The sequence below is a fragment of the Ambystoma mexicanum genome, chromosome 1q (assembly GCF_040938575.1).
Source record: "Ambystoma mexicanum isolate Mex_15411 chromosome 1q, UKY_AmexF1_1, whole genome shotgun sequence".
Lineage (NCBI taxonomy): Eukaryota > Metazoa > Chordata > Amphibia > Caudata > Ambystomatidae > Ambystoma > Ambystoma mexicanum.
Window position 1 is genome coordinate 93,097,254 of NC_090922.1, and position 26,075 is coordinate 93,123,328.

The 26,075-nt window shown below is 46.7% G+C and overlaps 1 protein-coding gene across 7 annotated transcripts in view; it reads left to right on the forward strand.

The window, feature by feature from the left end:
* The window catches only part of ANKRD11 (ankyrin repeat domain containing 11), a 1,995,649-nt gene that overhangs the window by 1,140,618 nt on the left and 828,956 nt on the right, over positions 1-26,075 (forward strand). The gene's annotated exons all lie outside the window — the stretch shown is intronic.

The window sequence follows — 26,075 nt, forward strand, 5'->3', positions numbered from 1 at the left end:
AATCCATTTTGGTGGTTAGCTTGGAATGATGTCACAATCATCTATTATTGATAAATATGTACTGGAAATTCGGTCAGGGGCGTTAAGGAGGCTGGTGTCTGTTCTTAATGACCTCCTGCTAGATTGCTATTATGCAACCTAATCAGACGGGAACATGATCTGTGGTTATGTAAATTGTTGCTGTCCGAACACCCAGAGGTCTGTTACAGAGTGGTCTGGGTCTGGAAATAAGAATCAAAAGGGAAGAGTATGGAAGTTTGGAATGTTCATAAAGTAAATGGAAATGTGCAAGGGGACATACAGGTTAAGAGTAAATGGAGACGGGGCTTCAGATGCTCTTCCCTGAACTATTATTTTGTTCGAAAACAATTATTTGATCTAGTAGGATCACTGCAGATAAGGCAATATTCTTGGAGTGACCATGCCATGCTTATTATGGAGATGGATCGCAAGGTCACCCCCACCCAGTGTGAATACACTCACCCCCGTCTGGAAAGTAATCCACATGGGAATAAGTTGAAACTCTCCCATGGGAGCTGGGAAATTATTTCCAGAAGAGTGGACAAGTGGTTGGAGTATGAGCCTAGTATACCATCTGGACAAAGGCTTTCGTTAGATAATTATTCTTCCGTAATGGTAGATCTTTTCAGATGTCCAGTTAAAGGTTGGCAAGTAAATCGTCCTACTTTTATTTGTTTGATTAAGGAAAAGACCTCCAAGAACAGAAATAAGCACTAGGATCACTCCTACTTAGATGTTGAAGGTAGACTGGAGAAAGTTAGACGGCGGAAACAATAAAATAAAAATTGATTAAAGCATTCTAAAACAATTCTCAATCAGGATAGCTCCAAAATGTTAAAAATACTTGCTAGGAATTTGAGACCTCATTAGAGACAGTCGCTCCTCACTGTTTTTCAGTCAACAAGCTGCCGGTGTAGGGCAGAGTTTTCTCTCGTGAGGATATGGCTGACCGAATTATGAAATGCAAACTTAAGTGCTATGAGCCCCAACGGGCTAGTAAATTATGTGTTAAAAGGGAATTCCAATATTTGGGGCAAATTCTACATTCGTTATTTATGCAAATCATTAAGGAACCTAGTCTCCCAGACTCGTGGCACAATAGCTACATTGTTCCTATTTTACAAAAGGTGACTGGGATCAACCTTAGAACTATAGACCTATACCCATACTGGATTCCACCATCAATTATTTGCTCTCTGGTTTGTGAAGATCTAGAATATTGAGTGTGGGTGACAATGCATTTGTCACCCTTCCAAACATGATTGAGGGAAGGTGCGGGCTGCTCCTTGAATGCCTTTTTAGTTTTAAAATTACTGATACAGGCACATGTGCCTTCAAATTCTGAAGGTGTATCCACTGCTGATCGCCTACATCGAAATATTCTATGGAATAAGCTGTGGAAAAAGGGTATAATTGGGAAAGATTTCTTTTTCATGTGTAATTTTCCCTTCAGTTGTGTACCCCCAACCTTTTGCTGCTGTTTAACACCATAGTCTGACTTTGCCAGGCGAGCACAGCCTTCTGCTGCACTCCCCTGGGCTTTTCGCTCACTTTATGGGAAAACATGCCCTGACAGACGGTCAGCACTGGGAGACTGTTTCCCTTAATTCTTGTCAATGTTGCAACTTTTCTGCAACATGTTGCAAGAGCACAATGTAACTTCCAGTATGAAGCACTTGGGTCTTCCTGTCATTTCTAAAGGCCATAGATACTCTCCAATGATTTTTTATGAAAAGTGCAGGTGTGCCTTGGACAGGGCTGTTGACAGCTTATCTTCATGTATTTTTAACCTTTTCCTGCCAAGTAAACCGCTGATGCCGCTTTTGGCACAAATAGGTGGCCTGGCTCCAAAATGGCCATGCCACAAGGTTTTGTCCTGTCCTTTGACCATCTTGCCCCTTCTCCTTTCCCAGGTGGAGCCGACCCGGGTCAGTCCTTATTTGGGCATGCATTCTCCCGCAAAACGCCAAGCTTGCGCAGGCTTGTGCATGTCTTGTGTGTGTGCTTCCAGGATGTGGGCTGTACTGACTGGTTCCAATACACAGCCTGGGTGGCAAAGAGCCTGGTGTGCTGTGAATGCCTGGGACCATTGTGGTCCATGTTTGGTCCACGTATGGTATGCTTGTATGTGAGCAGATCTCCCATTAGGTCCTCTTTGTGTTGGCGCGAAGGAGATTTTGGCTACGGGAAGGCTCCAAACACCCATACCATGTCGATCTCTGGAGTTCTCACTGAACGAAGGATAGGATCCAAGTATCCTGAAACTAAGAAGCCGAGACGAGGACCAGCTGGTGACCCGCAGGAAGATTTGGCGCCCTGAGCCTGCTGTCGTCCCTCTGGACCCCTCTGCATCTGATTGGTTGTCCTAGGTCTGTGAAGGGCCCTCTCCTTTCCACTGCTAGTGTGAACTAGCAAACTATTCCATACTCGTGGAACCTGCTCTGCCCTAACGGGGAGACCCTCCATGATTAGTGTCAACTTATTCTGCATCACCTCACCCACATTCCTGAGCTGCTATAGACCCTACAAGAGACCCCGTTTTTCCCACCTGCATTACCGCGTGCGCCTGCATTGCAAGTACATTTGAGCAATAGGCTTCCCTCTTCTTAGGGACTGGACTGCCTTTCTGTTAGGATTGGGTTTGTTGCAGAACTGCCTAAAGACTATTTGCACCATCTGCTTCCTTCCCTTTTCTAGGTTGTGAACCCATTTTGTGGATTAACCCTTTAGGCCCCTTTGGTCTCGTATGTATATGTATTTTAGTAGGATTGTATTGGTTTAGAAGTGTTACTGTGATTATTACTGTGGTGAACCTCAAAGGCTTTGAATAATTGTATTTGTATACACCTGACTGGGAGTGATTTGTAAGTGTCCTTTACTCTGTGCTCATTGAGGTCTTTCAGTCAACCTCACCCCTCATGAGACCTAGTCTTGACAGCCGCCAATGCTACCTTGATTGGTTCTGGCTTGTCCAGACGGTTACCCTGTTCCAAGATACTAGGCAGGCCTTCTAAACCTCTGCCCACCAGGTCGGAGTTAAGAAATCCATCGCAACAGGTATGCCTCCTGGATTGTTGAAGTTATTAATACAATTGCACTTCAACACAACACAGGTAAGGCTTAACACAAATGGAGCACTGACTTGTAAAATAGTCTCAAACATAGGGCTCAGATATAGGGATGGATGCATGTTGGCTATGTCTTTTTAACCTGTACGTGAGCAATTTGGAAGAGGATCTAAAGAGGGTCTGCTGCTTTCCACCCAAGAAAGGTCATGTGCACACAGTGTATGCAGTTTGCTGTTGACATAATTATGTTTGACTCCACTCAAATTGGCTTACAAGGCTGCTTGGTTGCTTTAAAAAATATCTGACAAACAATGATGTGATACTAAACACGACACAAATGGCCATTCTGTCTTTTAATCCTTCAAGGAAATTTGAAAAGTTTTCTTTTACATGTCAACCAGGGAAAACGGCAGATTTATGGACCAATTCGATATCTGGGCTATCTTGAGCAGAAACAAACCCCCTTGCTTTAAAGAAGGGATGTAGACTGAAATTTGCCCTGCTTTTAGTGCAAATGAAAATAATTAAGGCAACATTTGGTGGATTCTCATTAATGACTTCCACATTTCTACGTACATAATGTTGTCTCTTCTATGAATTATGGACTCTGAGTAGGTGAATGATTGTGGGAGAAGGATGAAGCTATGATTGAAGGACTTCTATGGAAATAAAATTACTTCCACCATCACGTCTACCCATGGTCGCTATAAGACTTCAATTTGGGTTGCCATCTATCCACTCTATCTTGGGGGGGAAACATATGCTATTGCATACAATTCTATGATCCCCCCCCCCCCCCAAGTGACTTGCTATATGAGAAGTTGAGAGAGGTACTGGTTGCAGATTCCTCACTCATCCTCAAATAATTTCATAAAGATTGCAGTAATTACTTATGGGAAATAGATTCTGAATTGGACTTACTGGTATCTAAACACAGTAATGGCGTCCAAAAAAATCAGAGTACAACTGGGTCAGGAAAGCGGAAAAAGTAAATATGTATGTATTAGGCGGATATACCATACCTGTTAGATCTCATACTAGCCTGCCTAGGTGCATTGAAAGTTTCCCTGACCCCTTTTTCGTACTATCTTTGAGATTCAGATTGAATCATTGTGCTTTAGCTGCGATTAACGACTGTTAACAAAAACAGAAAATAAAAAGCGAACCACATGTACAATGCTTAAAAATGTGTTCTAAAATCCAAACTCTTCATATATACAATGGAGTAGTTTACCTCATATGCACCAATTTCATCTTGAAATTATTTAAAAGAAATCGGGCCCAAGGAACTCATTACCTTTTAAGATGGCAATAGTGAGACGTCTTTCATGACCAGCAATTCATCTTTCCCAAAATGTAATTGTTGAAAGCCAATCCAGATTGTCCAAAGAATTGCCCAAATACTCTTCTCGGTTTATCCTGGTCCCCCTACATAATAACAAGTGGCATAAAGTCTGTGTATTCCTCACACACATTACAAACCGTAGATCCCACTTCTCATGTTTCGAACACATGTCCCTTGTTTTAACCAAATTGAGTCGTATTCTCAAGAATTCTGTTCTTTCCCTCTGAGTGGGGAAGCAAGTCAGATAATAGCCAGGAAACCCTCTGTTTATCAAGGATTGACAAAGAGCCATGTACCTTTAATCCCAGCATTAGGGTTATCGATGTGATCCAGTCCTTTCTTTACATTGCCTGCTTAACTTCAACTGGATTTTCCACCAGCTCAGGTATTGAATGGTCGCAATGTTCCAAAAGAGAAGCAGCGTAACCATGAAGTGCCATCACAGCTAATTTGTTACCTCTGTTCAACTCACCTAATACATTTTCATAGAGGGATCCATTAGGAGGCATCATTATTGACCTATAAAGTGTCAAGATCTTCCAAGCTATAGCTGACTTCAGGGACTTGAGCCTCAACTTGTATCGCAGACTTGCCATCGGGCAACTCAATGGCGCAAATACTAGAATCACTTCCAAAGGTTACCCTCCATGCTACTCCATTTCACTATCTGTGTAAAGGATGGAATTTTTAGACCAGGCAGCAATGATGGGAATTACCTTTGCAATACTCAAACAATGGATGTATTGAGAATTTCCACATAGAACTGTAAATCTTCATTTGAGCAAAGAGAGTATCAGTTCATGACTCCGCTCCTGGCCTGTTTTTCTTGGGTCTGTTAAAAAAAGGATTTTCGATTTAACAGGACTTACCTGCAGGCCATTTATCTCTGCATAAAGTCCAAACGCGGACAACAAACGCTGCAATCCTAAGGGTGAATGATCCAGCAGCATCATGTGTATGCTACCCAATTTAAGGCTTTTTGCAAATTTTAGGACTCACCATAGACTATCGGGCCTGCGCCCTATCCAGATCTGCCAAATGGAGATTAGAGAGTCAGGGGCTTGATTCCCACCCCTCCTTCACACCTTTCCAGTAGGAGTTCCCTTGACAAATCTCCCTGAGCGTGCAAATGAACTCGATGGAACCATCATGGAGAGCCACAGTTATGCCCAAAAGACCTTTCAGGATCCCACAAGAGAGGAGCTTGGTCCAAAGTGGTTCTCTAGCCATTCTGTTGAACGCCTTTGATAAATTGTGCCAAGCTCCATACAATAAACGCCTGTTTTTCACCACTTTTCACTGAGAGGCGATTGTCATTACTGAACCATTCAGTGACGTGGATAGACCCTTTCGGAATCCTATTTGTACTTTCGACAAAATAATCTTTTTGTCCACTCCAAGTGTCTTGGGACAACCACAGCGACCAATTTTGCATCCACATCTACAAGGGCGATAGTTGGCCAGATCTTCCCAATCGCCCCTTCTATAGATGGGTATAATGATCGCTGCTTTCCATGAGGGTGGAATTAGAGGTTTTCAAAATGTGTTCAAAGAGCACCATAAAAAATCAGTCCATAGGTCAATGTTTGATTTAAAATGAGTGGGACCATTTGGTCCAGGAGCTGTAGAAAATTATCTGATCGGTTCTACCAACACGTCCTGATCTAAAGTCAGTTGCCATCTCTGGCTCATCGCGTAGTTCCCCTCCACTATTTTCGATCGCTTATATAGGTCTGCAAAATAGGTACACCAGAGAGTCTGAAATATTTGGGGGTTCGGCTTGAAATAAGCTCACATTGTTAATTAAATTCCAGAAATTATGTGAGTTTTGGGAACATAAAACATTAAACACTTTCTCCCCATCTTGTTGGTGGTGAAGGTACATGTGAGCTCATGACCTGTTCCTATACTTGTTCTGCAAGACTTGCAGCTCGATTCTATAATCTTGTTGTGTATAGACTGTATACCTTAATAGAGCTTCTTAGGGCTCTCTTCCTAGCCCAAGTTTCTTCATCAAAAGCATGTTTAAAGTTCTTATTCATACCTGAATTGAGAGGATTTGGTTGATTCACCTGCCACAGAAAATTCACAAAATGTGAGGGATTACAAAATGTTCCCAGTTCGTCTGAGGTCTTCCTCGTGGCTCTTAGTCAGTCATTTAGAATTGCCCATTACCCTTACAATCCGATTCTTAGAGTTGTTTACCATCCAATTTGACTAAATTGGCATCTCTCTATAGTTATACTCAAGACTCATTGCAGACAAACAATTGTGATCACTCCTACCTTCGTCCAAAACCTGGAGTGATGAACACAAAGGAATAATTCTTCTGATACCACAGAATAATCAGAAATTGAAGCAGTGGACCCTCTGGATCATGTAGCTGAAGATGGAGTGTCACCTCATATTCCCATTAACCATGCCCAAATTCCAATTTTCAAAGAATGCTGACCATTTTTTCCCCATCTCATCGATTTATTTTCTTTAAAGTCATCCCCTCTTCCCTCTTCAGGGAAATAGACTGGGCAATTACGATCCCAATTATAAGTATCCCAGCCAAAACATGTGAGTTATTTGCATTTGTTGTTGATTCCGACAATGCTTTCAGAAAATCAACTAAGTCGGCACAGGCAGGGTTCCAAAAAATATTGATCACTATTGGGTCTTCCGTGAGGGGTGAGGACAATTTAATGTTAAGAGGGCAGCCAACAACCCTGGAGTATTAGAAGGCAAAGAATATATAAATGAACATATGGTAGCCCAAAAAGAAATTAATACCTCCCCTCCCCCCAGGGTTGGCCGCAGTCCTCTAGTGGCCAATTGCTCTGACAAATCTTTCCAGCTGTAAACTGTTCCGCAACCATGTTTCTTGAAATGAAACTAGATTGTAGTTGCCAAATACTTTCTTCCGTCACTTTAACTTGAAATTAATTAGAACCCTGCGTGTTCCTACTTAATATTCTCAAATTTCTGTTTGCTAAAGCAAATAATAATTTCCCCTCAATTTCTCACACACTTGAGTAATTACAGGTAATATTTCCCATATAACTGGTTTTGTGTCTCCGAGACCGGTCTCCCTAACTGTACCCCTGGACATGGAACCGAATATTGTGATGGAGGTGGGGCCTGCCCCATTTGAGCTTGCATTATAGTCAAACCCCTCTTCACCAAGAGCTAAACACTGCTCCCTGTTATCTGAACAGATATTTCCAACCCCAAGTCGCGCAAATCCTTTTTTGCTGAACTTGGGGCTTCCGCCGCAAATCTTGCTTTCAAACCCAGCTCTGCTATATATGTACAATCTGGGTGAGGGAAGCGAATAAACTCAATATCGGACGCAAATAGGTATACGGGCAAGGTTTGGAATCTTGTTCAATGCAAGAATTATTGTGCTCCTATTTAGAGCACTAAATTCCTTCCCCCTCTCAAATTGGTACAACCACAACCCTAGAATTGCAAAAGGAGTTAAACTTGCAAATAGGCTCTTTTTAAAAAAAATCAAACTAGTTTCACTATCTACCACGTTAGAGATTGTGGCCAGATTCCTTGGCGATTTCTGATTTCTTATCGTTGTGCTTGGGCAGACTTGCGTTTCAGGTCGCCGACCCTCAGTGCCAGCCCCTGAGTTTATTGCCAGCCTCCTTGGCTGATGGACTGAGACTTTGTCCTGGGCAGGCAATGAAGTCTTATTTCCTTGCTTGAAAATTGGTTCCCACTTTTGCGCTGCAATCCCATTCTCTCTGGGGCCTGTACCGGTCCTTTGGCCCCCAAAGCAGTTTCTGGCCAATGGTGGACAGTCTTAATCCTCAGCCACAGTATTTGTGGGATCAGGGAAAGTTGAATTCGGTTGATATTTCTTACATCTGAGAAATATGGGTTCCACCTTCTTAAATTGCTTTATTTCCTCTGTTTGAGAACCAGGGGAAATCTTTCTAACCATTTGAGTAATCGTCGGGAAGTCCATAGAAATCATAACCTTCCCTACCCCTGTTCAGAGAGGAAATGAGGTTTGTTGGACCTTTTCTTTCATTCTAGTCTACTTATGCTGTAGTGCTATATCACAGGATTTCACCACTTCATTATCTGGAAAATTAAGGGCACATTCAAAACTACTTTGAACTGAGTTCTATATTTTTTTCCCTTTTTCATTTTTATATTTGGGCTCAGTGTTTTCAATAGTTTGCGCCACAGGCGCTTTTGCTCGGTTTATTTTCCTTGTATGCCTCATTCTCCTATTACACTGAGTCTGGGGTGGCAGAAATTCCACCTCAGTGCTCATTGTTGCTTGACCTGCATCATCAATCATTTGCTTTCCTTGTTCTGGCCCTTCCATAGTTATATTTGCCAGTCTTCTGGAAGAATTTCGAACAGATTCTGATGAAGGTGTATGATCCAGACTAACATTGCATTCATTGACAATGGGTGAAATGACCATATTCACATGGGTCTGTGGGTGCGATTTCTCGCCGTCACCATAACCAGTACAAGAGGGACCCTATAAAAACTCAAACAGAAAAGAGTTGAGTAAACATTGCTTTATTAACACACAAGCATTCGCGAATGGGCTGCAAGTTCAAACGTCTCGCAAAGCAAGTCGTCGAAGTGCCGCCCTTTCCCCTGCACATTGTGGTCCTTTTATACCCATCTGTTTTACATTGTCATACATTGCTGCACATAGATTATGTCCACCACAAGGCGGTTCCTCCCAGTCATGACTTTGCATCAACGGTCAACAGTTCAACATCTGCTATTGTGGTTTCCTGTTATCTGTTATTCGCTCTCTCTCGTGCCCCTCTGTGTCCTTATCTCTGTGCACGAGGCTGTGCTTACTCATTCCTTCCCCCACCCGTAATCTGCAGATAGTTTTAGCAGGCTCAGCATGCTTCGACATACAGTGACCAAACACAATTCTTCTGTTAAAAACAAGTTCTTGCCAGGTCAGCAGGTCTTAAACGCCGCTGTATAAAGAGAAGGCCTCTTCTTTTAACAAAGGGTACATTCTTTTAACACATATGGTGATTAGTACAAACTCCAAGTGTGAGCACAACATTACATATGTATGCGTACCTTCAGGTCATAGTGGGAGCACCACCCTTTCTGTCTGTTTCACATTACTAAAGTCTTCAGTACGCTTCCATGAGCATTTCCATTGATTCTTGGAATTCCAGCCTATTAGACTTGTGATTTGTAACTTGGTCTCTCAATTCCTTCAATGTATTCAGGTCAATATTAATTGATGACCTTAAGCTGACCAATGTTGATTTGCATGTAGTTCTGTTCTTTGAAGTTTCAAAAAGTAGCCCATAGTGAACTTGAACTACAGACTTTAGAAGTTCAAAGATATTAAGGAGGGATGTCAGCAGAAAGTTGAGGGCAGACAAAGTGGAAGGCAGACAAAGTGGAATCCAAACCTCGGTCCACAGACCCACCATTTTACCTTTGAAACTCCTCTCTATTCAGAGCAGGGGAGTGTGTGGGGGGAGGGGTCTGCCTCATGGGGAACAGCGTACCGAGTGGTAACTCACCTGTCAAATCATTGGAAGGTAGATACGGGTGATCCGCTAAATCCGGGTCCATATTGTTTATTATGAGCCTGCATGGCATGCCTCGTTTGGGCTTTCCATTGGAGCAGTTTAAGTGTTTCCCATATTGCTGAAACGACTGCACATCCCTCGTACTTCATAGTTTTTTCAGAAAAAAATGCATTTATTTTGTTTGAAATATTTGTCACTGTAAATTCCAACCCACTGGCCCAGAAATGTTGGCCTTGACGTGATATGTGCGGTGAGGAAAAATCCTCTGCTGTCATAGTATAAGAAACTGAATCCACATTATGTGGGGCCCTTGAGTAATCAGCCGTTATACTAATTCCAGTCTGATTATTTGGGTAATTGAATTTCCTCCATCACTGTGGCCGGCTTAGGGCAACGCCCATTATCCAACTCTGGAGCTCGTAAATAGTCTAGCAAGACCGCCACTTCGTAAATAGTGTATTTTTGATGCATTGTTTTTTTTTTGTCTGGCATTTTCGGGGGGAAAATGACATAACAGTCACACAAATGCTCCCTCTGAGCTCCTTAAAGCGATTATAGATCCACAGTGAAAGACTTAAATATTCTCGGCTCACCTGAATATCGAAATAGCCAAACAGCAGGACACTTGTGCAGGCATCTGCATGCAGGCACGCACAATGCGTGGGTCCTGCTAATTTAAGGTAGTTTAGGTAAAGAGGGCGTGTCCTCAAGTCCTTGGAAAAATACCAGCAAAGTTCCCCAGCTTAGAACGCACAGCAGAACACTATTGCAGACCCTTGAACTCAGATTGAATCAGTTATGCACGTCGGATGTTTGGGTTCAGAGGGTTGGAATTTAAAATGTAAAAAGAAAATGCTGTTTGTGCAAGGACAATATAAAAACAGAATTGGAAACATCCGATACTAGAATTTGATAGTGATGGAATTGCTATGCCATTGTTTTTCGTTGTTTTTCGTCATTTGTGTCCGATTTTGGAATTATAAACCTAGAGAACTTTGTGTTGCCTGGTGAATGGCTCCCAAGCAAAATTATTTCCATCAGTGTACTTTATCAAAACTGGTTTTAGACTATTGGGGGAGTGGGGAACACTGGTTGATTTGTAGATTGACATTCGAAGGGATTGTGTCCTCCGACGTATTCCTTATCTTTGATAATACGTTCCCAGCTTGCAGGCCTCTGTAGAGGGCGCTGCGCGTCGAGGTCCGCCGATGTCCTTCGACGGCCACCGTATCGGCGCCGACGTCCCCATGCCCATAAATAGCCACGCACTGCGTCCGTTGCTCAGTTCCGTTTTTCCGCGCTTCGTGGGGCTTCGGAACGTCGTTGCTCAGTTCAGTCAGGATAACTATCTATTTCTACTCGAATATACCTTATTGTTCTCGATGGCTTCTTCATCAGAACCGACGACGCTGCGATCCGGCTTAGAGAAATGTTGAAACTGCGTTAAAAAAATGTCAACGGATCCACACAGGATCTGCTTATGGTGCTTGGGATTCGATCATCATTGTTCGAAGTGTGAGGACTGCATGTCCATGAATGCGAAAGCCTTGAAGGAGCGAAAGGAGAAGCTCGAGAGGTAAGTCAGCCAAAACCTCCTTGAAAGTTTCGTCGGCTGAGTGGAGGCATTCGTCTCCTCGCCGTCAAACATTCCCATTCTAGATCTCGAAGCAGCTCCCACCATTCGTCGAGATCAAGACACTCAAAAAGACGTTGAAAGTCCCATTCCTTGTCGTCTTCTGTGTCCCCAGAAAGGGTCTCCTGTCCCACTAAACACAGTTCTCGAGCTGAGTGGGAGGAATTCAGAAAGAAAATGTTAAGCGTCTTCGAGAACGCAGCCTCGACCCCCTCGAAGACAGCTGAGGGTGATACCCCGGATGAAAAACCCAAAAAATCAAAACGCCGCGAGTCGCAGCACCCGGCGAAACATTCCACCCGAGAGCGCCATGAGCCATCGGGTAAGAAGGCACCGTCGAAGATCCCTTCGACGCACGGATCGGCGCCGCCGTTGTCGAAGGGTTCCTCGACGCATCGGTCGATCGACTCGACGCCGATGAAAGAGAGGACCAAGGCCACTCCACAGCCAACGGTGATTTCAAGGGCCTCCGGCACGACGTCGAGACAGTCGTCGATGCCCTCGAGTAGGATCCCGATCCTCTCGAGTTCTTCGAGACCCCTTCCAGTTTTTTTGATGCCGTTTTCGGCGCCTTCGAAGCCTGTTACATCGGCATTGACGTTTTCTCGTCCAATAACGACTAGTTTGGCTCCTTCTGCCTTAGAGATGGATTTTACTCCATTTCAGAGGTCAGAGTACCCTGGACTTGCTTCAATTTATGAAGAAGGGGAAGATTCTGACCAGGAAACATTTGGGTTACAGAGGACCACACTGCCTGTTTCAGGGGATTTCTCCTCTGAACAAAGAAGACTGAAGGACCTACAGGAGTCACTACATGAGGCAAGTGGGCTGGACACTTCCCAAGAAGTGGAATTTGTTAAGCCAGACCCAGGGGAACATGCCAAAACACCCTATAGAACCCTGATGGCAAGAATTATTGAATTTATGGGTTGGTCTGCGCCTTCACCTGTTTTTCAACAGGATGACCTAACAGATATATTAGACAAAGGCCCACAGGAGGACCCGGTGGTCCCCTTCCATGCAGCCTTACAAAGGAAAATTGCATCTAATTGGGAAACTCCCGAGGTTATCCCTGCAGTCAATAAAAGATTGTCAACCAAGTATAGGGTAGCGGCTGCTGACCCTGAATACTTATCAAAACACCCGACTCCAGAGAGCCTGGTGGTTCAAGCAGCAACTTTATCTAGCAGTAGGACCGCTTACCCTACTGTCCCACAGGAAAGAGATGACAAGAGGTACGACTCTATGGCGAAGAAAGTTTTCTCTGCCTGTAGTATGGCGTTGAAGTCCAACGCCACCTGTACACTCGCTAGGTTCAGTCACACACTATGGGAGTGTGCTTCATCAGCGGCTGACTGCATTCTCGGAGAGGAAAAGGAAGCCTTCCTTAACATTATTAAAGATGGCAAAGATGCCATGTGCGAATCACTTCAAACTGGCATCGATTCCGCTGACAGTATCAGCAGGGCTATGGCGGCAAGTACAACAATCCGCAGGCATGGGTGGTTGTGAAAGTCGGGCTTTGCTCCAGATGTACAGGCCAGACTTTTGAATATGCCCTTTGACGGCTCTTCATTATTCGGGAAAAAGGCTGATGACAGTCTGGAAAAGTTGCAGACTTTGAAATCAGCAGCAAAATCTTTAGAAGCTGCTATCCGCCAACCTTCTTTTCGCCCCTCAGGAACCTCTGGAAGAGGAAAGTCCTTTCGCTATTATTCCGCATTCGGGAAAGGCAGAGGACAGCCGGCTCAAAGAGGCCAAAGGAGATCCACCCGAGGTGGACGGGTCAAAAGTACTAAGGCCGCAGCAGCAGCAGGTGCCTCTTTACCCTCGGCATCTGCATCAGCCACCCCAAACCACTCTAAGACCTTTCCACACAATACACCCGTAGAGGGCAGGTTAACTCACCATCTGACGGAATGGCAGGCTATAACGTCAGATGCTTGGGCATTGGAAACAGTTGCCCAAGGTTACTGCCTACCCTTTCTACACATTCCTCAGTCATCCACCGGGGAACAGCTCTCTAAAAGTTCCAGATCCTCTCCTCTTGCAGGAAATTATAGACCTGCTAGAGAAAGGTGCCATAGAACCGGTACCTGTAGCGGACAGGAACAAGGGCTGGTACTCTCCCTACTTTCTTATACCAAAGAAGGACGGAGGACTGATACCCATCCTGGACTTACGAGAATTGAACAAGTTCCTCAGGAAGGACAAGTTCAAGATGGTAACTCTCTCTCAGATCCTTCAGGCCCTCCAGCTCCAGGACTGGCTGGTATCTCTGGACCTTCAGGATGCTTATTTCCATGTGCCAGAAATACCTGAGGTTCGCAATTGGGGACTCTATCAATTTCGAGTTCTACCATTTGGGCTGACGTCCGCCCGAGGGTCTTCACCAAGCTGATGTCGGTAGTGGCGGCGAGTCTAAGGAGGGAAGGCATCCACGTCTACCCCTACCTGGACGACTCGCTGATCAGGGCTGTATCTTCGGAACAGGCCCAGACCCAGCTAGATTATGTCTGCCACTTCCTTCACAGACTGGGCTTCTCCCTCAATTTAAAGAAATCACAGATGATACCATCACAGAGACTCCAGTTCATTGGAGCGGTGCTGGACACTTCCCTGGGAAAAGCCTCGCCACCAGAGATGAGGGCTCAAGATATTCTACAGATGGTCACCAAGTTTCATAATGGCCAAAGTCTCCCAGCCTTCGACTTTGAGGTTGCTAGGCCTCATGGCATCCTGCATCTTCCCTGTGCCAGAGGCTCGCCTGAGAATGAGATCTCTTCAGTGGGCACTGAGAAGTCAGTGGTCGCTATTCTCAGGGAGAATGAAAGATCTGCTTCGGATTCCGGACAAGGTAGCCTGCAACCTTCAATGGTGGGCCTATCCAGAGAACATCTTGAAAGGAGAACTGTTTTGGCAACCATGGCCGGAGATAACAGTAGTCACAGACGCCTCACTCACGGGGTGGGGAGCCCATGCCAACGACTTGACCATCAGCGGTTGTTGGTCTCCATCGGAGTCCAGACTACACATCAACCTATTAGAGCTGAGAGCAATCAGACTAGCGCTGAAAGCTTTCCTGTCATCAGTACAGGGGAGAAATGTCCTGATAATGACGGACGACACGGTGGCCATACACTACCTTAACAAAAGAGGAGGCCTAGGATTACTGCCACTGTGCAGAGAGGCGAGGCAGCTCTGGTTTTGGGCAATCCAAGAAGGAATCTCCTTATCGGCAGTCCACCTAGCCGAAGAGAAGAACTTGACTGCGGACGCTCTGAGCAGGCAGAGCACAGTCTCCCACGAGTGGGAGCTAGCTCAGGAAGTCCTTAAAGAGATCTTCACCCTTTGGGGAACCCCTCAGGTGGATCTGTTCGCCATAAGCACCAACATGAAGTGCGATCTGTTCTGTTCAAGGGAATTTCCCCCGAGAGGAGCTCTAGGAGATGCGTTCGTAGTGGACTGGGAGTTTCCACTCCTTTACGCGTTCCCTCCAGTCCCTGTTATTCCTCAAATGATCAGGAGGTTGAGAAGATTCCGGAAGACCATGATCCTAATTGCCCCGGATTGGGCCAGGAGAAAGTGGTACCCTGACCTTCTAGATATGTCCATCTGTCCTCCAATCCGTCTTCCACTCAAAGAGAATCTTCTCTCGCAGAAGGGAGGTCAGGTTCTCCAGCATTGGATCTTTCATGGATTCACATGCTTAGAATATTCCCCGTCAGACTGGGAACCCTCGGTGCACATATATAGTCGTTTCCTATAGGAAAAAACTTCGACACTTGTGTGTCCTATCCACATCCACGTCCTCTCCGGGGCCGTCCACGCATGCCCCGTAGGACGTAATGGTATATAAGCCCCGCCCCCGCGGGACCCGTCAGATTTCAACCGTCTCCAAAGATAGTGGGATCTCCTCGCGTAGTCTCTACTTTCTAGGCTATCGTTGAAATTACTCGCACGAGCTTCTGTGAGGTTATTGGTTTTATCAGAATGTCGGGAAAACCTCTCTTTCGCCCGTGTGCTACGTGCGGATTGAAGGTTTACGAGGGGGACGGCCATCTCGATTGTATTTATTGCCTCCACCCTCACCATTCGGCAGACCAGTGTGAAATATTTAAAGGTTTTTCCCAGAAAACCCTGAAAGATAGGAGCCGGCGACTGGTATCATGGTTAAATGGCGGGGCGGGAGCATACCCTCAGTCGGAGGTTGGCTCCGTGCGCAGCGTGGCCTCGACGAAAACATCAGGAGCCCCTCGCCGCTCAACCTCGTCGGAACCACCGGCGAAGAAGACTCGACCGGCGGAAAAAGATGTTCCACGAAGCCACTCTTCCAAGGACTCTTCTAAAGAATCTTCAAAAAAGACGACATCATCATCTTCGTCGAAAAAACAAGGAAAGGAAAGGCCAAAATCCTCCTCTGGCGATCCTCATAGATCTGCCACGAGTAGAGAATCGGATAAACGCAGGGAGAGCGCTGTTAAGGCGGGACCGCCTAAGCCACCTGCAGGCCCACCGTCGACGACGACGAACCAGTCAGTGTCCTCACTGCCGCTGACGCAGTTGGTTTCCCCCGTCATCAACCCAATGACGCGACTGCGACGATGTCCTCGTCGACCGAAGTTCTGGCCTGGAGACCAGAAGTTTTTGATCTGGGGTTGCCGGACACATTGCTGCAGGAACAGGCAGTGTCGATTTCCTCGAAAGAAGACGACGGTTTCAGGATTGCGGGCCCGGAGGACCTTGGCCTGCGAGCCAAGTCGCCATCAGGAGCAACCTGCTCTCAGGTCTTTACCCAACTTCCAAGCTCTCAATCGGCCCTGTCCATGGAGGTCCTGTCCTCCTTACACTCGCTGCTGGAATCGCTGGATGAAAGGCTTCACCTGTACCGTCGACCCCCCCGTCGACGAGCCCGGCCCGTCACACCATCCAACCAGAAATATAGGAGTTCCGGTGACTCCAGTAGACCAGGAGGAGGGTGAGCTTTCAGACTATTTATCTGACCGTGGGTCAGCATCGGATATCTCCCTGTCTCCATCTAGGGATCCATCCTGGGTTTCGGATGTGGAACTGGAAACACCAAAGAGCCCCACTCACCCGTCACCACCGGACGATATTGGCGCTTTTCATTCAATGATGGAAAAGGCGTGCAAGGAGTTTGGCCTGGTCCAGCAGGAGGAGAAAAAGGACTGCTTTCTTTTCGACCATATGGGTAAGAATAGACTTTCAATATTCTCGATACCCATTTTAGATCATGTCTGGAAAGAAGGTGTTCAAACCATGCGTCACCCGTTTTCTGAACCTGCCGTCAAAGGCCGCATTGAAAAGAAATTTAAGGTGCCAGACTCTACCCCGAAGTGTCTCTCGGCCCAACCTACACCTGATTCAGTGGTTTCGGCAGCGGCGACGAGGAAAGCGAAGGCCCAACATAAATGCTCTACCCCTCCGGATAATGAGGCAAGACGCCAGGACGTGTTTGGTAAGAAGGTTCTTTGCGTGGGTGCTGCAACTGTGAAAGCAGCCAACTCTCTGGCTATTGTGGCCAGGTATGACAGGGAGATGTGGCACAGGCTAGCCCCTATTCTGGACCACCTCCCGGAGGAACATAGAAGAACGGCGATGTCTCTGGTACGAGAAGGCTAAGAGGCGTCGAACCATGCTTTTAACATAGCGATGGACCTGGCAGATTCGGGTTTTAAACAGATAAACAACGGAGTTGTTCTAAGACGCCAGGCTTGGCTTAAGTGCACCAACTTCAGGCCCGAGGTGCAGTATAAAGTATTGGACATGCCCTTCGAAGGTGATCTTCTTTTCGGAGAAAAGGTGGACGAGGCCTTGAAGGGGATGAAGGAGGACTCGGATACGGCACGTTCGTTGGGTTCTCTTCAGAGTGGTAAACACTTTCGTTCCTTTCGTCCCTTTAGAGGACCATCTGGCAACTCAAGATTTTCTGCAACCAGGGATAGATCCTTTGGCAGATCGGCATACCCTTCCCAAGGATATAGGCGCGCCTCTCAAAACTCAAGCCGGCGCAGAAACTTCCAGTCATCCAAGAGACGACCGACTTATTCGTCGACGAACAAACAAAGACCAGCAATGACGGGAAGCGCACCTTTCTGGGAGGAAGAGTGTCAAGCTGCGTCAAGGAATGGGAAAATATCACAACAGATCAGTGGGTCTTGGACACAGTGAGGTACGGACATTCTCTGCTATTCAAATGCAAACCTCCAAAATGTCCACCGATACATCTACCCCAACCACATCTGAACATTTTGCTGCAGGAAGCAGCACTTATGTTACAAAAAGGTGCCATAGAGTTGGTCCCTGCATCGCAGAAAGGCCAAGGGGTATACTCGCGGTGTTTTGTGGTAAAAAAGCCGAACGGAAAATGGCGTCCCATTCTCGACCTGCGCGAACTCAACAAGACCTTACAGAGTCGGAAATTCAAAATGCTTACACTGCAAGAAGTGATCAGGTCTGTCCAAGTGGGGGATTTTTTGGCGTCTCTAGATCTACAGGACGCGTACTTCCACATTCCTATGTGTCAAAAACACAGGAAGTTTCTGAGGTTCATGGTAGGTCAGACACACTACCAATTCGCAGTGCTCCCGTTTGGTCTCAAATCCTCCCCAAGAACGTTCACAAAATGTTTGGCACCCGTGGCAGCCTGGCTGCGAAAGAAAGGGCATCATGTATACCCGTACCTCGACGACTAGCTTGTGAGGGGATCCTCCTCGGCGTCGACCAACGACAGCGTACAGGCCACCTTACAGCTTCTGCAACGACTGGGGTTCGCAGTGAACTTCGAAAAGTCCTCTCTAAGGCCTTCAAGGAACTTAAAGTTCTTGGGAGCTCAATTCGAAACCCAGTCGGGAATAGTGAAACCTTCCCTAGACAGAATGTCAAAGATCAATCGACTGACGAGTCAACTTCGCTTACATGGCACACTTTCAGTGAGGAAGTATGTGGCGATCCTAGGTTCCGTGGCTTCTTGCATCCACTTAGTAACCAACTGTCGATTGTTCATGAGGCCTCTACAGGAGTTCCTGGCGGACAGATGGAAGCAGGCCACGGACCGGTGGTCAGACAGGATAACCATCGACGACGACGCTATCATCCGAGCCCTCCAGTGGTGGAAAAGCGTTCACAACCTGGACAGAGGGGTTCCTCTACAAGAACCAGAATTTCAGAATACCATCATCACGGACGCATCCCTGACGGGCTGGGGAGCACACATGGACAACCACCAAACACGGCAGATGGTCTCCGACCGAATCACGCCTGCATATCAATGTGTTGGAACTGAGGGCAGTGAGATGGGCCTTGAAATCATTCCTCCCACATATCAAGGGGTCGAGAGTAAGAGTGCTGACAGACAACACGACAGCCATGTTCTACTTGATAAAAACAAGGCGGCACGAGATCCAGGACCCTTTCTGTGGAGGCTCAAAAGGTATGGCATTGGGCTTTGAAACACAACATATCTATAGTGGCTCACCATCTTCCAGGAGTGAAGAACGTACAAGCGGATTCCCTGAGCAGGAGCATGGCTCAGATACACGAGTGGGAGATGGACACCATTCAGCTGCAAAAAGTCTTCGAAAGGTGGGGTCACCCCTCAATCGATCTCTTTGCAACGAAAGAAAACAGGAAATGCGAGCAGTTCGCGAGCAGATGGCCTCAGAAAGGATCCCTAGGGGAAGCGTTCTCATTTCCGTGGACAGACAAGTTCCTGTACGCCTTCCCTCCGTTCCCCCTTATAGGGAGGACAATACAGTGGATTCGCAGATACAAATGCTGGGTCATTCTAGTGGCACTGTATTGGCCGAGACCACCGTGGTTTTCCGACCTCCTACATCTGTCGTTGGAACAGCCGATAGCTTTCCAGAAAGCGCCGAATCTCCTGTCCAGGGACAAGGGAACGGTGTGGCATCACAATCCGGACAGCCTCAACCTGACTGCCTGGCTCCTGACTTTTCAGAATTTGGCAATTTGAAAGTCTCGTCGGATTGCCGGAGAATTCTGCAGGCGGCTAGGGCTCCTTCGACTAACAAGTAATACATATACAAGTGGCGAAGGTTCTGTATGTGGTGTCAAACGCAGCACGAAATACGGCCTTTGGAAGTAACTCCAGAACAAATTTTACCGTATCTTCTTCACCTAGCAGAGAGTGGGCTATCCTAGTCATCCATCAAGGTGCACCTGGCGGCCATCTCACGGTTCACGAGGAGGAGACAGTCCTCACCGTTATTCAGCGACAGACTGGTGAAACATTTCATGAGGGGTCTCTTTAGAACTTTTCCCCCTACGAAGCGGTTCCCACCATCGTGGAGTCTAAATGTGGTGTTGGCGGCCTTAATGAAGCCCCCTTTCGAGCCAATGTCCTCTTCATCCATGCAGTTCCTATCGTGGAAGCTGGCTTTCTTAATTGCCATTACGTCAGCTAGAAGAATGTCGGAATTACAGGCATTAGTCATAGACCCTCCATATATGAGATTCTTTAAGGACAAAGTAATACTATCAACTAATCCTACTTTCATCCCGAAAGTGCCGACGGTCTATCACAAACACTCGACCATTGTCCTCCCTACTTTCTTTGCGACCCCGTCGTCGACGGCGGAAAAGGCTCTTCATACTCTTGATGTGAAAAGGGCGTTAAAGTTTTATCTGCAAAGAACGCAAGAACTCAGAACTACCAGGCAGATGTTCATCGCATATGGTCCGTCGACGAGAGGAAGGGCAATTTCCAAGCAAGGACTGGCTCGATGGGTCTCGTCATCGATTGCTTTTAGTCACTCCAAGGCCGGGAGGCCCCAACAAGGGCAACCTAGAGCCCATTCCACGAGATTGACAGCCTCCTCCGCGGCGCTATGGGCAGGAATTCCTCTGACAGACATCTGCCAGGCGGCGGCATGGTCAGTCCCACACACGTTCACACGCCATTACTGCCCGGAAAGGCAGCATGCGGATGAAGTACAGATGGGGAAGGGCAGTGCTGCGCCATCTTTTTCAATGAGGTAAGCCAAATATGGTGAAGCTGTTGTCTCTTACTTTGCCTATGTTTGTTTTTCCTTGATGGGTCGATTTTAAGTATATATGTATATATGTATGTATGTATATATGTATGTATATGTATGTATATGTGTATGTATATGTATATATGTATATATGTATATGTATGTATTATGAATATGTTTATATCAGAAAATATGTTGCTGCCTACGTACATATATATGTATATATATTTGGACAGGGAGTGGTTTTGTGATGTATGTTGCATTGCATTCTCACCTCCTTCTTCTAGGATACTGCTATACAATCTATTCTAAGCATGTGAATAGATGCGCCCACCAGCCTCCCCGAAATGCAATGTGCAACATATGTGCATAAACAGGTTCCCCCTTTCTACTTTGGAGGGGTCGAAATCTGACGGGTCCCGCGGGGGCGGGGCTTATATACCATTACGTCCTACGGGGCATGCGTGGACGGCCCCGGAGAGGACGTGGATGTGGATAGGACACACAAGTGTCGGAAGTTTTTTCCTATAGGAAACGACTATATATGTGTACCGAGGGTTCCCAGTCTGACGACGGGGAATATTCTAAGCATGTGAATCCATGAAAGATGCCAACGCTGGAGAAATGGAGTTACAGGTAAGAAACTACTCCCTTCTCCATCCAGACACCAGAACCCTCAACCTTCACGCTTGGCTTCTGAAAGGTTGAGGTACAAGGATTGGGATCGCCCTGATGACGTCATGGAGGTGTTGCTTTCAGCCAGAAGACCGGCAACAAAGTCTTTATACTGCTGCCGTTGGAACAAATTTTGCAGCTGGTGTAGCGAAGAGAATATCGACCCTTTCTCATGTGTTACACCAACGTTGTTATCGTTTCTACTCTACTTGGCAAAATCAGGCCTTCAAGTGGGCACTGTAAAAGGCTATCTCGCAGCGCTTTCTATCTTCAAGCGCACTGCGGAGGAACCATCGTATTTCAAACTTCCTCTAGTGGTACAATTTCTCAAGGGACTAACTAATGTTTACCCTCCAAAACCATTCCAGGTTCCCTTATGGGACTTAAATTTAGTCTTAAACTTCTTAATGGGCACTCCATTCGAACCACTTCATTGTTGCGCGCTGAGATTTCTCACGCTTAAAACTGTCCTATTGGTAGCACTAACTTCTGCTAGGAGGGTGAGCGAGCTACAAGCTCTCTCCTGTAAACCCCCCCATACAATCTTCCACAAGGACAAATTTGTCCTACAGGTGAAGCCTAATTTCCTCCCAAAGGTGGTTTCTGAATTTCATATTACTCAGAAAATTACCTTACCTTTGTTCTACCCTCCTCCCCATCCGGGGAAAGAGGAGGAAAGGCTACATAGGCTGGACCCTAGGTGAGCTCTCAGCTTTTACATCAGCAGAATGGCTAGGATCAGGCAAGCAGACCAACTGTTTGTAGGATACTCGGGTCACAAGTTGGGACTACCCATAACAAAACAAACCATCTCCAGGTGGATTATTTTGGCAATCCTGGAATGTTATAGACTAGCAGGGAAAGAGCCACCCCAAAATCTCAGGGCTCATTCAACCAGGGGTATCGCAGCCTCTTCGGCTCTCCAAAAAGGGGTACCGGTCCGGGACATATGTGCGGCTGCCACATGGTCGTCCGCACATACATTCACAAAATTTTACAATCTGGATTCCTCCACTGCTCAAGAGACCAGATTTGGCAAGGCCGTATTACATTCGGTCCATCCCTAAAGGGATACATAACACACTCGCTCCCACCTTCAATTACAGGCCACTGCTATGGGAGTCTATCAAAGATAAGGAATACGTCGGAGGGCACAATCCCTTCGAAGAACAAGTTACTTCTTACCTGGTAACATTCTTTCGACGGGATGTTCCTCCGACGTATTCCTTAACGCCCCTCCCAACCATCCCCGCAGGGATAACTTCCCTTGTGGTTGCAGCTTACGCTCCTTCAAGGTAAATAACCAATTCAGGCATGACTTTTCTTATGCTGCAAAACGGAACTGAGCAACGGACGCAGCGCGTGGCTATTTATGGGCATGGTGATGTCGGCGCCGATACGGTGGCCGTCGAAGGACATCGACTCGGTGGACGTCGACGCGCAGCGCCCTCTACAGAAAAAATTTCCGAGGCCAGCAAGCTGGGAACGTATTATCAAAGATAAGGAATACGTCTGAGGAATATTCCGTTGAAAGAACGTTTCCAGGTAAGAAGTAATTTGTTCTTCTTTTGGATTATGGGTCAAATGGGTTTCAAAATGTTAATGTTAGAATTGGGTATAAGTGAGATCGAAATGAATCAATGTATTACAATTGTTTTACTACTGTGGTTTTAATATGAAGGTATTTGTACAAAGATTGCTAATAAAACAGAAATACAACAATACAAAATGAAAATGTCACCTGTTAGTGGGTAAGAAACCAATCGTTTTACTGATCTTGGACTGCCTACATATAACTGCCATCACTATTGCCATAACTGTTATAATCATAAATTAAGTGAAGGAATAAAAGGCTAGACACAAACTTTAAATAGTATTTCATCCTCAAAGGTTGCAATATATTAAAGCCTTGATATGACAGAGCAGTACATATACCGATAATTGAATTATGATCCTGTGTACATCCTGGTTGTCGGGGGGAAAATCAGACACTGGACTCAAATCTTTGTAGGTTGGTTAAGACTTCACATTCGAATCCTGCGTTGCCTCCCCACTCCGTTTTTCTTTTTTAGCCTTTGAATATATTGCAACCAAATTGTTTGACAAAAGGTGACTTCATTAAGTAGGGGGTCTCCACACCTTCCAATTAGTACAAAGTTTCTTTATGTGAAAGCGGCCGAGCTCCAGACCTGCCCACATCACTCAGTCCCTGACCTCCATAAAGGTACCAGCACAGGTGTGCACCCCCTTCCCTTTTTGTTTCAAGTCTGGTCAGCTCACACCGACTTAGAAGTCGGTTGTGTGTGAAGTTACATGAACAAATTGAGGCTGCATTAAGCAGGCATGTGGGCAAAATCTTGCTTCTGTGTACCAAAGCAGAATTCCATCTTGTTGCCAAGCATATATGTAATTCCAAATGGAATCTCTCGATAACAGTCTAGTCCCTGGATAATGAGGCCTATTCTTCTTAAATGAATGCATTTCACTCCCGTCCCCTTTCCTCCATACTGCATCGTCATCCCTCGCTAGGGACGGGTATGGAACCTTTTTTACCAGAAAAGATTTCTTACCCCTTAATGTAGTCGCACGTGGGTGCATGACCCTGTGAGAATGCACTCCCTTGACTCTGCTGCCACTCCTCACTCCTACGGGAACGGACCTGCTTTGTCAGCGCTGTGGTTGATTCCCTTTTTTCTCCTCATAATTCCACATTTTCTCCGTTCTTCACCTGGGATTTCGGTCACAATTTTTCTTTAATCCATTCTAACGTTTTAAATTCCACCGGCCTCCGGTGCCTCGCCCCTGCCTGGCGAATGTTGGCCCAGGGGGGCTTTATTAGGTGTCCTTCCTGCAACATATCCTTTCTGACGTTGGAGCCGCACACACAATGCCTCTGCTGCCTAGGAGAAACCATGAATGGGATGGCTGTTGAGTGTGAGACGCCTTTACTCCACGGTCACTCAAGATGCAGCTCGCTGGATGGAGGGAGCTTTTTTCCATGTCTCCCCCAGAGCAGATCAAGGAGTACGTGTGTAGGAAGACAGGCCAAGGTAGGTATTCTGTTTTCACCAAAGCACCCCACAAGGTTAATTCCTTCCCTGGGAAGCAGCCATTCAGGCCCTGTTACCAGCCAGGGCACTGAGACTCACCTACCGACCTCATGGCCGAGGAGGGGTCCACAGATCCTCCCAGTCCCACAGCTGAGTGGGCCAGTCGGCTCTAATACTTGGAAATCTCCAGAGGGGCTCTGCCCTGCTACTGGGGCCTAAGTCTCAGGGGGCGCCTTCACTCAGCAGCACGACCATCCGTTATGTCAGAGTGATCAAGCTACGGGGCAAGGGCCTGAGGTGCACAAGAGGCACAAACCTACAAAGAGTAGTTCTTCATACTACTCTAAAACATTTACGAGCACGATATAAATAAAATATCAATATCAACGGGTGGAGCCCAGATCCAGTACAGCGTCGGACACGGGTGTGCCGGGCCACGATAAAATGGCGCCGCAGCACGACAAAATGGCAGCACATGAGGACACGCGCCGCTCAGAAGAACAGCAGAGACTGGACTTCACTTTAAGGGTGCAATAGTCTCTCATGTTCACCCCTCAAGTAACTTGGTGCACATCACACCCGGTGGCCTCTGGACAGGGATGTTACACCAAGCCCTATTGCGCACAGTGCAGGCAGGACCCTTGAAGAGAGCAGCCCTCCATGACAGTCGCACCATCTGGGTTGGCACATGAGCGCACTTCCCCAGCCTGTAAGGAACAATTTTTTGACAAATTCCTCATGCTGATGAAATCTCCTCGGATGGGCAGCATAAACGAGGGGATTATTAAGGAGCTGCATCCACCAGCCCGACACAGCGTTTGGCTCCAGTACAGGTGCAGCCGTTTGCTTCTATAGTAGCGGTGGAGCCCCCTCCTTCAGTCAGTTGCCCAAGCAACCTATCATCACGGCTGTCTCCACCACCCACTAAACCCCCCCCCCCCCCCGGCTAAACCACCTCTGGACCCTCGGGCTATTGATCAGACACACAGATAAAGAGGAAGACCCTGAAACGTCACCTTTGGCGAAGGCGTTCCATGATAGGCTGGCCGGGTTGGCATAGTATCTGGGCATCCCTCAGCCCTAGAAGTAACGAGTGGGGGCGGTCCTGGCGGAGGTCCTCAGTCACGTCAGCCCCTAGACCCGGCATTCCGATCCAAAAGGATGTGGAAGCCCTGGCAAAGAGGATGAGCAAAGGTGCACTCGATGCAACCCACCAACAAAGGCATGGACGCGAAGTACAGGCCAGCGGAAGGGGATAACCTACTCTTATTGGAGCACTCGCTGCCAGATTCATCGGTGATGTCCACGGTGCCCATGTACGCCAAGCCCCAAACATCCACATATTCCTCCTCCTACATCTGCCTTATTAGGCAAGGAAGAGCAGATGCTAGAGGCCTATGGAAAGGTGGTCTATTCCAGTGCCGGTCTTCACCTGTGTCAAGCCAATGCGGACGCTATGCTGAATGCTGCAAATCAGAGGCTATGGAGGGAGATTGCAGATTTTCTCCCAGACCTCCCGGGATACAAGCAAGCCTCTTTCAAGGATCGATTTGCTGAGGCCAAGATACTAGCCAAGTACGTTGTGGAGTCCACTCTGGGACATATCGACACAGCCTACAGGGATCTCTATGTGGCCACGGATATGTGGCGGACAGCGTGGATTAGGGCCCCCAAGTTTAACCCCAACGTCCAAGACTGGGTTCTGGATCTCCAGTTTGATTTTGGGGGTTAG